This window comes from Scylla paramamosain, chromosome 4 (assembly GCF_035594125.1).
Source record: "Scylla paramamosain isolate STU-SP2022 chromosome 4, ASM3559412v1, whole genome shotgun sequence".
NCBI classification, from domain to species: Eukaryota; Metazoa; Arthropoda; class Malacostraca; order Decapoda; family Portunidae; genus Scylla; species Scylla paramamosain.
This window is the reverse complement of record NC_087154.1, coordinates 38,524,527-38,537,026: the sequence shown is the minus strand read 5'-3', so window position 1 is coordinate 38,537,026 and position 12,500 is coordinate 38,524,527. Positions and strand designations below refer to the sequence as shown.

At 44.0% G+C, this 12,500-nt stretch overlaps 2 long non-coding RNA genes across 2 annotated transcripts in view; one reads left to right on the top strand and one right to left on the bottom strand.

Moving 5' to 3' along the window:
- Positions 1–12,500, top strand: part of LOC135100076 (uncharacterized) — a 27,562-nt gene that overhangs the window by 7,798 nt on the left and 7,264 nt on the right. The gene's annotated exons all lie outside the window — the stretch shown is intronic.
- LOC135100075 (uncharacterized) lies at positions 468–12,276 on the bottom strand. Its single transcript, XR_010268520.1, has 2 exons — positions 11,930–12,276; positions 468–11,444 (listed from the first exon to the last, which is right to left on the bottom strand). It is a non-coding gene; the product is annotated as an uncharacterized LOC135100075 (long non-coding RNA).

Genomic DNA, 12,500 nt, shown 5'->3' with positions numbered 1-12,500 from the left:
AGTATATTCCACTCATGTATAACATTTTGTGAACCAGTTTTACTTATCTCGTTTATGAATGTGATTTAGTTTGTTAAGAACATAATCATAAGAAAACGTGGGAAACTGCAAGGATTCATCACACCTACACTTAGTAGTCTCTCTATAGAACATGCCTACTTATATCCACTTAGCATCCCATCCTCTCATCCCTCATCTGTCCACATCACAATCTTTCATCCCTTTTACTGGTCAACGCCGGAACTCCCTGCCTGCTTCTGTATTTCCCTCTACGTATAACTTACATTTTTTCAAGAGGGAAGTTTCGAGATACATATTTCAATTTTTGCCTTTCCTTTAGAGACTGTCACCTCAGTGGGCCTTTTATTCATCCGTCTCGTAGCCCTCTTAAGTAACCTCTTCATTCTAATACTAATACACAGGGCAAGCACAGGAAGGAAGGAGACACGTAGACAGACACACAGAAGCATATTTCCAGAGTTTATTTATTGAGTATTCGTCACATAGAGTAGAATAGAAAAAATCTGACTTGGCGAGACACGCTATAATATATTAACCTGCCTTTGCCCTTCCTTATGAGGCGTAGGACTAGGGCAGGGAGGGAGGGAGGGAGGGAGGGACGGGGGGATGGAGAGAAGGGAGGGAAGGGAAGGGTTGGAGGAGGAAGAAGGTGAGGTAATGATCCAGGGAAAGGTGTGTGTGTGTTGTGAGGGTTGTGGGAGGAGATGACATAACACAAACACGTTTTTCAAAATGAGGAACACACTTATACATCTTTTTATTGTTATTTTTTTCCCAGATCGAAGTGAAAAAAAGAAAAAAAAAAACAAAGGGAGAAAAAAATAAGGATGTCACATAGTAGACGTGTCAGTGTGAGAGTTTGTTTGTTTGTTTGTTTGTTTGTGTGTGTTTGTGTGTCACTGTTATGTGGTTTGTTTGCCTTTTGTTTTTCATTTTTTTTCTCGCTCTCTTTCCTGACAAGCCTGGAAAACTATTGTATGTGCGTGTGTGAGTGTGTGTGTTGTTTTTACCCATTTTTTTTTTTTTTTTTTTACTCTTAACTGACTGGTTGGCAGATTCGCTTCTGTTGTTTTTCAGCGAGGAGTTGAAATAGAGTGAGTGTGAAGGAGGGAGAGGACGGTAGGGACAGAAAATAAAATAGTGAGTGAGTGAATGAGTGAGTGAGTGAGTGAGTGAATGGATATGGGAGGGAGGGAGGGAGGGAGGGAGGGAGGGAGGGAGACAGAAGGAGACCAAAAAATTTGAGATGAATGAATGGAATGGCGTTTGATTCTTGAAATCGTCGAATGAGTGAAATGAGAATGGACGATTAGAAAACAACAACAATCTGAAAAAAAAAGTAAGAAAAGACAACAACACAAACACTTGCCCCCGAAAAAAAAAAAAAATATCGACTATTTTATTCATCTATTCACCAGAGACGGGAAAAAAAAGGTGAAAAATAACAACGTGATATTATACAAAGTGTCAATAATATAATACCTTCATAAAACACGACGGATGACGAAATATAAATATGACAATAGGCGAATCAGTCAATAGGATTATATCAATATTATACAACAGTGGTACCTTTTTTTTACTTTTATTTATTTTTATTTTTCTTAATTTATTTATTTTCTGAACTCGGCTTTTGCTGCTGCTGCTGTTGCCGAGTCCCCCCCTTCCCCCCCTCCCCTCTCACAGACTGGAGGTGGGGGAGGGATGGCGTCACACCAACAAAGAGACAAACAAGCACAAGCGTCCCTCGTGGCGACACACACACACACACACACACACACACACACACACACACACACACACACACACACACACACACACACACACACACACACACACCTGAGCCGCGTGTACTCAGGTGTCGCCACTCACAGGTACGTCCTTCATTGTTACGTAACGCGAGTTTATTTATTTATTTATTTATTTATTTATTTATTTATTTATTTATTTATTTAGTTTTACCCCATGCGCTCAGGACACCGGGAGATCTGGCGAGGGAGAGGGAGTGAGTGAAGTGAATGAGTGAGGGGGTTCAATGAGTGTGTGAGTGTTAAGCGGTGCGTCAGCCATTAAGAAGTCCTGTGGGCGAGGGAGAGGTGAAAACAAGTACATTTCTATACAGGAAATAATAAAACAAGTATAAGATTAGTAGTAGTAGTAGTAGTAGTAGTAGTATAATTGGGGTATAAAGAGGAAGGAAACAAGTTAACTAATGAAACAAGTGTAACAGTAGTAGTAGTAGTAGTAGTAGTAGTAGTAGCAGCTTTTAAGTAAGGAATCAGGTGAAGAGAAGAAAGAAAACAAGTAAGCAGTAGAATGAACCCTAGAAGTAATAACAGTAATAATAATGGTAATAGAAGTATATCATAGTTTACAAATGACGTGATAGGTATTTTTGTCCTCATGCTTACTACATTCAAGCGGCACCGATGATGATTATGTGTGTGCGTCTGTGCATTAAGATCACTAGGGACCTGAAGTGTGCGTGATGGGAGCGTGAACAGATGTAGAGAGGAAGGTAGGTATTCTGAGACGCCTTGCCCCTTCACCACGACTTATCAAAGGCCACTGAGATGATTAGTCGGGTTCTAAAGAGTGTTTCCTCTGTTAGTAATCTAGAAATCTTGTTAATCTTTCAGGAGAACCATAAAAACGTTCTTAAATACTCGGGTAGCATCATCTAGAGACTTTTGAATGTAGTGGAGGTGCGGCGCAGAAGTGTTTCAGAATATGATAGCGAAGAGTCAACACGAAGTAACGCGGTGGAGTCACTATGCAGCGGAATAAGGAGAACTGCGTCATCTTGCTGAACTAATTTACCCATGTCACTTAAGCTGATTGTCGTGGCAAACTCAGAACAGTGCCCTGGTTTTTTTTTATTTATTTATTTTTTTATTTTCTGTCCTTGTTTTTCAGTTTGTTCATGTTGCAATAAGGATTCTTACTGGAGACTTGATAATCATCTTGAGGCAGCGGCGTCCTGTGATAATTGGGTAATCTGCACTAGCTCGTATGTATCTCAGGAAGGTAAATCTGGGCTTCTTTTTAGCAATATCCTTACTGTTTTATTATTGTACAGTTCGAGTGAATAATTAACGCGTACTGGAATCGGCGAACATAATTCAGGAACGTTAAAAGATGACTGACATGCGGTACGATGATGTGGGTCCGAGATTACGGCAGAGGAGGGTACCAGCCGGTGGGCTATTTGGCTGGCGGGTCGCGTGGTGAAGTGGTGATCTAATTCTGTGCTACACTTATCTCTTGTATTAGTGTGACTTTTGGGGCTTTCCGGATACTCGTGCCTCAGTATACAAGAATCCAGCACTCTAAGAATAACAGTAGGCGTGAGAAGGGACGAGTGTGTGCTAGAGAGAGGTGTGAGTGGCTGCCGATGCTGAGGGTGTCACGTAACCACCTTCCTCCGCCTCCCCGCGTGTGCCTGGCCCTCCTGTGCTGCGTGGCGCTTGCTGGGGTGTTCCTGAGCACTTCTCAGAGGTGAGTACTGGTGCTGGTTGCTTCTTGGGGCTAATTCGAGGTCAATTGAGCAGGTACTTGGAAAATTAGCGCATTTGATGGTTCTTGTTAGGCTCAGCGAGGAGTGTTGCATTACTGCGCACTCAGACCTCGGCTCCTAATTGCTTGTCGTGTATGTGTCGCATTCATCGAGCACTGATCAGTATTAACAAATGATAGACTGTAACAGAAGGCCGTGTGGAGAAGGTTTATTAAGGGTTAAATGGCGGAAAAAAGGTAGACTACTGAACTACCGAGCTAGTGGAGAGCGAGTGTGGGAAGGGACCGACTTTGCTAGCGGAGGGGGACTAGGGACAGGTGAGGGCAGTGAAGCGAATGTAGAAAAGACGAATCTTGACGCGGTAAGTACGAGGGAAGGGGGAACAGCTGATGCGGGGAGGCGGAAAGGGAAATTTCTGAACAAGCGGAAGGGATTTGGGAGCGAGGGAGGTTGAGGCTCGTGGCGGGGAAGACTAACGACTGAAAACTGGACGAGCGGGTGAAGAAAACCGGCTTTCGAACAACCAGATGGACTTGAGTACTCCCTGGGTAATTAAGATCCTAATCGTACATGAACACATAACTTGGATTCTAATTTGATGCTAACAGCCACTAGGCTCCTTAATGATCGTTACTGTCTCCTCATAATTCAAACCTTCAGTGACAATAGCGGGGCCGTAATACTTTATCTTGCGTGTCTTAACTTCAGAAAACTTGTACGTATGCAAAAAGGGTAAACCAGAGATTACAACTAACTAGATACCAATCCTCTGAGGGAATGGTTGATCCTCGTCACCACCTTTTTTTATGTTTTTTTTTATTTAGATTCGTTCAACCACTGTTTTTGCTTTTATATCGTAAGGGCAGCTGACTTAGTTAGAACTTTATAGTGGCGAGGGGAAGGGGTGGGGGGGATCGCAGAATTAGGTAACCGTTTAGTTCCTGTCTCCTGTAAGTGAATAGAAAAAAAGGTTCTAATCACTCAATTTCATTATTATTCATTATTCTAAACAGAAAAAAAAAAAAAACGCAGGAAGAAAATACAATGCACAGAGGATGTGAGAATGAAGTAGGTGAATGAATGAAGCTGATGGTGGTGGTGGTGGTGGTGGTGCCGCTGAGGACATGAAAAAGCTGTATTGGGGCAAGAATTTTGAGTGTGAGGCTGAGGAGCATGAAGTGCTGGAGGAGGAGAGGCTGTGAGGGGCATGATGGTGTGAAGGGCATGATGGTGTGAGGGCATGATGGTGCCTTCGCTGTGAGGTGCCAAGAAAACATGAGGTATGAACAGCGGGGGGGGCGAGGCGTGGCTGGGGGCGTGGCGGGCCTGGGGACAGTACACAGCACACGCCACCAGCGCCCTGCCGTCTCGCCGCCACCCGCGCTTAACAGTAACGCCGGTCACACCAGCTGAGTAACGCTTATAACAAACACGATTCTTACGTAAGATTTTGATTCGACAGAAAAGGAAAAACAAAGGTACTGAATGGGACTAGAAGTGACTGACCACTCCCTGACCTGACTGACCCTGTCTCTGGACGCGCAGGTCTCGCCGCGGTGAATTAAAGCTTCGTCTGATTGTATCGTGTCACAAACCTGCGGCGAGACGGGTCGGTCACCGGGAGTCCCTGCTCTTGTCTCCCCATCTTCCTTATCACTCGTCGAAACTCAGGAGGGAAGGAGAGACAGATTTGTATACATTTTACACATGCATCGCAAACAACCGAGTCGCGAACAACTCAAGGGAAACAACATAATAGTTATAAAATATACATTACAAGGGCTTGACTTTGCTGCATGTATGTAAGCATGTACGGCAATGTAGAGGAGCAGTAACAGTAGTAGTGGTAGTAGTAGTGGTAGTAGTAGTAGTAGTAGTCGTGTATGTCGCGAGGATGCATACATATAGCCTACATACGTACATGAACACATTAATGTAGTACGAACACTCAGCAATTCATGGAAATAACACAGGTGTGGGTCTGTCTGTCTGTCTGGCGGCGGTGAAACGAATAACAACAAAGAGCGCGGCAAGGTAAACAACATTCACACCAAACAAACACAGGACTGACATCTTGCCTCTCTCTCTCTCTCTCTCTCTCTCTCTCTCTCTCTCTCTATCTCTATCTCTATCTCTATCTCTATCTCTATCTCTATCTCTCTCTCTCTCTCTCTCTCTCTCTCTCTCTCTCTCTCTCTCTCTCTCTCTCTCTCTCTCTCTCTCTCTCTCTCTCGCACACATACTTGAGGCTTACAATACACACACTCCAAAATATGATGCAATACTATGATAATAATAATTTGTTACCCGGCGTTTTATTTATTTTTTTTTACTCCACCATTGATTAAACAAGTCTATCGAGAACTCATTTGTACCAAGCGTATGGCAACAGACGAGGAAAGAGAGAGAGAGAGAGAGAGAGAGAGAGAGAGAGAGAGAGAGAGAGAGAGAGAGAGAGAGAGAGAGAGAGAGAGAGAGAGAGAGAGAGAGAAAATACGTGGCAGGGAGAGGCGCCGCTGACACCTAATTCGTGTATTTAACATTATATTAGCTTTATTGAATTACAAAATTATAATACCAGATTTTATTTTTACAAGACTGACGGTAGATGAAAATAAAAAGACTACAAGAGTGAATTCGAGAGTTTTCATCTACGGTTCAACATCAGCGGGCTGCTTTCCTCCCTGACACTCGCGTTGGGATGGAGAAGAATGTGTGTAGCTGTTGTTCACTCGTCCCTCAGAGATTGGCTGGGCGTATCGCTTTGCAGATCTTTACATCACACAGAGTATCCATTGTCATCTAGTTTATTCACGGATTCCTGATGATTCTGTAGATAATTAAGAAGTTTACGACACGCTTCAGGAATTTAAAATGGACCAGTACAAACCAGAGGTAGACCAGTAAGTAATTTAAGTTACACCAGTACCAGTGAAATACTAATGTCTTCCTCGCCCAGAGATCGACAATTTTCGTAAGATTATGACAATTACCAGCTGTAACTTTGTTTTCACTGAGCTGCAATGCTTCATCGCCCATCCCGGCACTGCTGAGGCGAGTGTGTTCATGTGTGCTGGTGTGTTTTGTGAGGAGGAGGAGGAGGAGGAGGAGGAGGAGGAGGAGGAGGAGGAGAGTATAGTGATCTGTTGAGATACTTCCTTAGTTCCTCCTGGAAGTACATGACCCGTGAACGTGTGTGTGTGTGTGTGTGTGTGTGTGTGTGTGTGTGTGTGTGTGTGTGTGTTGTGTGTGGAGGTACTGCCAAGCATCAGGAAGCAGGAAAACTGTCTTGTGGTGAGGGGAGCGAGCCTGCCTGCCTTCTGCCTACCCACACTGTTGTTGCTAGAATGATAATGAGAGGCTTGTTAACTAAATACCGCTTTGTGATATGGGAAAGTAAAGTTGGAGGTACACGCTATTACTGCACGTTGTCTCTGCGCTCACCTCCGTCTCATTAGCCTCAGAGCACGTGGTGGAGAATGTTAATGTAGGGTAGAGTAATAATCTTACTGCGAGGTGAAGGTTGAATAGGTAGCGATTCATGAGTTATAGCATCTTAATTAGGTAGTTTCTGAGGTTTTAATACGTAACTGGAGTGAGCAGGACTATATGGAAGGCAGTGTAGCTACTCGTATTTATCATTTCAATTTATCGTAAAACTAGCAGATTTGAATCATTATCATAAATCGGCAGAGATCTTGTCCATAAGATTTGAAAATATTCGGATAGCACATTTTCTTTATGAAGTGACACGTATGTGAACAAAAAAATACGGATGCCAGTATTTTGTGGTCACGATTCGGATTCTTATTAAACATTCCCACGATAGTTACTGGCAAAGAACGCGAAACCCATACAGCTAAATTAGATTCCCTGATAATGAACGCGAATACATTGACTGTTTCTTGTACATTGCTTTGGAGACGCGCGTGAAGGGGGCGGCGGCGGCGGCGGCGGCGGCGAGGTGTGTATTAGGAGAGTGTTGGAAGGAAAGCAGGGACGCGAGGCAGGCGTAAGGGACCGGGAACTTCTGAGGGTGTGTCTATAGACCTGATGCTCAGCGAGACGCGATGGTGGTGGTGGTGGTGGTGAGAGTGCTGGAATTAACAGTGCTTGAGGTAGTAGTAGTAGTAGTAGTAGTAGTAGATGTTTTAGTAATAGTGTTCTAATGGTAGAAGTGTAGAATTAAAAAGATATTATTAAAAGTATCTTTTAATATATGTAATTATTGGCAGTAATAGTAATAATAGTAGAAGTAAGGGATAAATGAGCTCCGTCCTCGTGTGTGTGTGTGTGTGTGTGTGTGTGTGTGTGTGTGTGTGTGTGTGTGTGTGAAGCGTAAACAGCAGAATCAGGAGAAAACTTACGTAGTGTCGCAACTCGTCATCATAATATTATATAATATACATATATAAAAACTATTCTCATTAGAAGCTAAAACAAATATACCAACGTAATTTGAACCTTCACCTTTGAACTGAGGGCTTGGTACTCTCTATCAATACCTATAATAACGTATATACACTCTGCAATAATCGTTTGTATATATAATGATAAAAAAGGATAATTTTAGGGCGTCTTTGGTATTGAGATCACTATCACTCGCGGTCCGCGGAGGGCGCTCATCACAGATAGACACGCACCGCCCACCGCCACTTACCATTAATAATAATTATATTATTACTATCATTAGCATTAGTATTATTTATATATAACCTTTCAAAGTTAGTCGTGAAGCCAAAAAGTTGTTTAAAAGTTAATAATGTTGATAGCTATTATAAATGGGGCAAAAAACCTATGTGTATATATGTATACTCGCGAGAATACAAAATGTTAATGAGAATTCGTTGATGTACAAACTGCACCCGAGGCGCGGCCACCCGGGGACGAGAAGGAAACCAAAGACCGACCACTCGAGTCACGTGGATCACCTTAACCCTAAATAAATGTTATTCGATAAGAGAATCTCCCGAAAGGGGTTTGTTTTGCCATGACAATGATCTTTTAACACATCGAGATGAAGAAACGCACAATATTCTTGAACACACAGTCACAGCAAGCGGGAAAAATATATATATGTTATCACCTAAAATGGATGATGAAAAACCTGGAAATTTCTTCTATTCTACCGAGAAAAAGGTTTGACCATGTTTTGTATAGTAAACGGGGTAGTCGTTAATAAGAAATTGGACATGAGGAGCACCAGAGTTTATATAATGTTCAGTAGAGCTACAGTTTGTCGGTTCGTCGGGGTCGGGGCGCCCCGTCAGCGTCACCCCGCCAGCCTGCTGCTGCTGCTGCTGCTGCTGCCTTCAGTTCAGCCACACCGCCCTTCTTTCTCGCCCACTGTGAGCCTCGCGGGACTCGGGGCAGGCTGGGGTGCGACACGCGAGCACACACAGACACACACACGTGCCGGCACCGCGGCAGCAGCTGGTCCGGGGCTGGCGAGGCTTGGGCGCGCCTCGGGGTGTGGCGCCCCAACCTACACTACTTACGCCACTGCGAGCCTTTCACTAGTGTCTGAGGTATTATTATGGCGGCGGGGCAGTTCCCTTATCGCTAAACAGGTTACCGGTAATTAGTACAAACACCTGGGGTTGAGCCCACGCGCTGGAGTGATACTTGAGGAAATACTGCTCAGTTGGCTGCCTTGTACCGTGCGCTGCCTCTCGACGTTTGTCTCTATCGCTTCATCTTTCTTCAGGATAGGACAGGACAGAGAGGAAAGCCCTGAGGATTTGGAGAGAGGAAACAAAAAAAGCCCTGTGGTGAATATAGTGACACTGTTGTTGTCTTGCTTTGGTCTTGTGGGAGTCGCCGAGTAACAAACTACTGCTGCTGTGGCGCGTGCTAACGGCGACGTGTGACCCGCTGTATTGGGTCAGGCATGGTCTGCACGTCACTGCTGTGTTCGTCAGGGCAGCAGTGTACGGAGATCGTTCTTATGGTTTCTGTGGAGTTCATGTGGTCTTGCTGCATTGGCGTGTCCTGTTGTGGTGGTGTGCGCGGGAGGAATCCTGTAGAGGGCGGGCTGCGCAGTGTCGCCTCCCCGCCTTCCTCCCTCTGAGCGTCTCACGGCTGTGGGAGGGAGGGCGAGAGGTGATGCCACGTTGTAACTCGCCTTACTATTCGTTGTTTAGGTCTGTTGCTCTTCCTCCTCCTTGCTTCATTCACGCGATCACTCATTGTTTCATAAGATAACTGCCTTTTAATTATGAGGTGCGTTCTTTTTTCCAGTCTTTCTCTTTCCTTATGTTTCCTCCTTTGACTTCTTCTGTTCGGAGTTCATTATGCATGTGTTTGGCTTGGGCTTAGGCTGTTCTGTCTCGCTGTCTCGCTGTGTGGTGTCTTTCCTCCTCCTTGTGAGAGTGAGAAAGAAAACCTCGCTGCTTGGTAACTATGTCTGCTGTTTTTGAGTTATTGGATGATTTTTGGACCTATTATCATTGTTGTTATTGGCATTATCATTATTATTATTGTTATTGTTAAGGAAGGGCAGCACCTCGTGTATATATATATTTTTTTTTTTTGCTTTGAGTTTAATGAAATTGCTCCGTTTTGCCGTTTTCTTCTTAATTTGTTCTGCAACGCTCTGTTCCCTTGTTTGTTTGTTTTTTTTTGCTCTTCTCTTTGTGCTGATTGTTTCCTGTTCTGTTTGTGGTCTTGTTATCGTCTCGTGCTGCCTGTTATCATGAAGTGCTTAAGCGTTGTGTACAGAACTTCCATCCTCCACTTAGTATTGTTCATTATACACAGTTTTATATCACCACTTGTGTCACTCCTACGTTCCTCTTCCTACACCCCGACCATCACACACACACACACACACACACACACACACACACACACACACACACACACACACACACACACACACACACACATACACACGCATACACACACACTTATCTCTACTTCAGTATGTACACTATATTATGATTTGTCGGCCTCTGGTTTATCACTCCGCGCTGTGGTCCTTCTCCTCCTCCTCCTCCTCTTCTTCTTCTTCTTCTTCTTCTTCTTCTTCTTCTTCTTCCTCCTACTTCTTCTCCATCTCCTTCTCCTCCTATATCCTCCTCTTCCTCCTCCTCCTCCTCCTTCTCTTTCATTTCTGATTTTCTCACTTTACGTGTTCATTTTATTTATCATGAGTTTTTTTTCCTAAATTTTCGTGTTCATATTTTCGTTTATTCATTTTTTCATCTTTTCCATTCATTCACTCCTTTTCATTACTCTCTTTCTGCTCTTCTTTGACACTAATGATCACTTTTTTCTTCTTTTTCATCTTTCATTTGCACGCATCTTTTTCTTTTATGCTTCTATTCTTCATTTTCTGTTACGCTTTCCTTCTTTTTTTTTCATATTTACTGTACATAAATATAAGTTCACTCCATCTTCATTACTATTTTAATTTTTACGACACGTACTTCTGTCCTTAAGTTTCGTATGTCACTCCCATTTCTCTTATTATACAACTGGATGTGGTATGGGAGAAGCTGTTAAGTTTTCATCTTAGCCTTTTCCTTTATTTCCTTCCTATTTTTTCTTTTCATTTTCCGAAGATGCGCAGTTTTCCTTCCATGTCTTTTCATATCACGTGTACTGAGCCTCTTCACACTCTTTTTCCTCCTCCTCGTTGTACTCTTGCTTCTCCGCTTCTCCCTTCACCGTGCGTTGGTCGGAGTGGTGGTAGTGGTGATGGTGGTGGTGGTGGGGTTGGTCTCAGTGCTTCTGGTAGCCTCGTCTGGAGCAGTCCTCGCCCTCCATGGCACACTCCAGCTTTACTCTGGCGATGATGGCACTCACCATGGCTTCCTCCTGCTGTCTCTTGGCCTCCTCCATCGACTTGTTCACCGTCTGCCAATCCCTCTTCCTGGGCCGCTCCCCGCACGATGGCTTCACCCTGCAGGAGGTGGTGATGGTGGTGGTGAAGGGTGATGGGGTGTGTGGGTGAAAGGTGGAAGGGTGGATAGGTGAGTGGGAGAGAAGGAGAAAGGCAGGTTTTAGTTTTAAAGGGTTCTGTTTGTTTGATGTGTGTGTGTGTGTGTGTGTGTGTGTGTGTGTGTGTGTGTGTGTGTGTGTGTGGTTGGTTGTTGCTTTTAATTAACTCTGTTCTGTGTTCTTTGCTCAGCTCTTTGTCAGGTTAGCTTTAACAAATCGACTACTTTTGGCTTCAATCTCAACTCTCAGATTTAATCTTAACATTCTTCTATTTATCTTAACTCTTCCTGTAATTTGTCAACTCTTTAGCTCTTAGACTGCTATGCTATTTTAACTCAACACAGCTTCTCTTCACTCGGAAATCTAAATAAGGCTCTTTACTCAAGCTATTCTGATCCAAGCATTCCGCCTCACAACTCCCCCCCAAAAAAAACTTCACCCACTCACTTTGCATGTTTGACCTCCATGTGCGTTTCGTATCCCTTCTTACTCTTGTACACCACACCCGCAGTCGTCGCCAGCGGTAGAGGGCCGTGGCGTGCGTCTTGTACTTGTGGCGGTACCAGTGGTTTCGCGACGGCAGCAGTTCCCCACACAGCTTGCACGTCGCCGTCCCGTTACTATTCAGCACATAGTCGAGGGTAACGTTTTGCTCCAGCTCGTTACCATCACAGGAGGTCTATCACCTGAGGGATACGGGGAGGTGTTAGGTGAGGTGTAGATAGATAGATAGATAGATAGATTGATAGACTGGTGACTGACTGACTGACATCTTACTGACAGGTAGATAGATAGATAGATAAATTGATGAAATGTGTAGTGGAAGGTGTATCAGGTGAGGTGTTTGACTGGCTGACTGACTGACTGACTGACTGACTGACTGACTGACTGACCGACTGATTGATTGATTGATGTAAGAACGGAAACATGTACTGAGAGAGAGAGAGAGAGAGAGAGAGAGGAGAGATGAGAGAGAGAGAGAGAGAGGAGGAGAGAGAGAGAGAGAGGAGAGAGAGAG